Here is a 2529-nt window from a genome sequence, read left to right on the forward strand (position 1 = left end):
GGAATACTTCTCATGCATCCAAAATACTTGAGCCAACCACTATGCCATTTGTGTCCACCATACCTACCTACTACATGGTATTTTCCGCCATTCCAAAGTAAATTGCTTGAGTGCTACCTTTAAAATTCCATCATTCACCTTTGCAATATATAGCTCATGGGACAAATAGCTTTAAACTATTGTGGTATTGAATATGTAATTATGCACTTTATCTCTTATTAAGTTGCTTGTTGTGCGATAACCATGTTTACTGGGGACGCCATCAACTACTCTTTGTTGAATTTCATGTGAGTTGCTATGCATGTTCGTCTTGTCTGAAGTAAGAGAGATCTACCACCATAGGGTTAAGCATGCATATGTTAGAGAAGAACATTGGGCCGCTAACTAAAGCCATGTTCCATGGTGGAAGTTTCAGTTTTGGACAACAATCCTCAAATCTCATATGAGAAAATTATTAATTGTTGTTATATGCTTATGCATAAAAGAGGAGTCCATTATCTGTTGTCTATGTTGTCCCGGTATGGATGTCTAAGTTGAAGAATAATCAATAGCGAGAAATCCAATGCGAGCTTTCTCCTTAGACCTTTGTACAGGCGGCATAGAGGTACCCCTTTGTGACACTTGGTAAAAACAATGCATTGTGATGATCCGGTAGTCCAAGCTAATTAGGACAAGGTGCGGGCACTATTAGTATACTATGCATGAGGCTTGCAACTTGTAAGATATAATTTACATGATACATATGCTTTATTACTACCGTTGACAAAATTGTTTCATGTTTTCAAAATCAAAGCTCTAGCACAAATATAGCAATCGATGTTTTTCCTCTATGGAGGACCATTCTTCTACTTTTATTGTTGAGTCAGTTCACCTATTTCTCTCCACCTCAAGAAGCAAACACTTGTGTGAACTATGCATTGATTCCTACATACTTGTTTATTGCACTTATTATATTACTCTATGTTGACAATATCCATGAGATATACATGTTACAAGTTGAAAGCAACCGCTGAAACTTAATCTTCTTTTGTGTTGCTTCAATACCTTTACTTTGAATTATTGCTTTATGAGTTAACTCTTATGCAAGACTTATTGATGCTTGTCTTGAAGTGCTATTCATGAAAAGTCTTTGCTATATGATTCACTTGTTTACTCATGTCATATACATTGTTTTGATCGCTGCATTCACTACATATGCTTTACAAATAGTATGATCAAGATTATGATGGCATGTCACTCCAGAAATTATCTGTGTTATCGTTTTACTCCGCTCGGGACGAAAGCGTAACTAAGCTTGGGGATGCTGATACGTCTCCGACGTATCGATAATTTCTTATGTTCCATGCCACATTATTGATGTTATCTACATGTTTTATGCACACTTTATGTCATATTCGTGCATTTTCTGGAACTAACCTATTAACAAGATGCCGAAGTGCCGATTCTTTGTTTTCTGCTGTTTTTGGTTTCAGAAATCCTAGTAAGGAAATATTCTCGGAATTGGACGAAATCAAAGCCCAGGGGCCTATTTTCTCACGAAGCTTCCAGAAGTCCGAAGGAGAGACGAAGAGGGGCCACGGAGGGGCCACACCCTAGGGCGGCGCGGCCCCCTTGGCCGCGCGGCCCCGTGGTGTGGGGCCCCGTGCCGCCTCTTGACCTGCCCTTTCGCCTATAAAAAGTCTCCGTGACGAAAACCCCGGTCTGAGAACCACGATACGGAAAACCTTCCGAGACGCCGCCGCCGCCGATCCCATCTCGGGGGATCCAGAGATCGCCTCCGACACCACCGGAGAGGGGAATCATCTCCCGGAGGACTCTACGCCGCCATGGTCGCCTCCGGTGTGATGTGTGAGTAGTCTACCCCTGGACTATGGGTCCATAGCAGTAGCTAGATGGTTGTCTTCTCCCCATTGTGCTATCATTGTCGGATCTTGTGAGCTGCCTAACATGATCAAGATCATCTATCTGTAATTCTATATGTTGCGTTTGTTGGGATCCGATGAATAGAGAATACTTGTTATGTTGATTATCAAAGCTATGCTTATGTGTTGTTTATGATCTTGCATGCTTTCCGTTACTAGTAGATGCTCTGGCCAAGTAGATGCTTGTAACTCCAAGAGGGAGTACTTATGCTCGATAGTGGGTTCATGCCTGCATTGACACATGGGACAGTGACAGAAAGTTCTAAGGTTGTGTTGTGCTGGTGCCACTAGGGATAAAACATTGATGCTATGTCTAAGGATGTAGTTGTTGATTACATTACGCACCATACTTAATGCAATTGTCTGTTGCTTTGCAACTTAATACTGGAGGGGGTTCGGATGATAACCTGAAGGTGGACTTTTTAGGCATAGATGCAGTTGGATGGCGGTCTATGTACTTTGTCGTAATGCCCAATTAAATCTCACTATACTCATCATGATATGTATGTGCATGGTCATGCTCTCTTTATTTGTCAATTGCCCAACTGTAATTTGTTCACCCAACATGCTGTTTGTCTTATGGGAGAGACACCTCTAGTGAACTGTG

The sequence above is a fragment of the Lolium perenne genome, chromosome 7, assembly GCF_019359855.2.
Source record: "Lolium perenne isolate Kyuss_39 chromosome 7, Kyuss_2.0, whole genome shotgun sequence".
In the NCBI taxonomy this organism is placed as follows: Eukaryota; Viridiplantae; Streptophyta; class Magnoliopsida; order Poales; family Poaceae; genus Lolium; species Lolium perenne.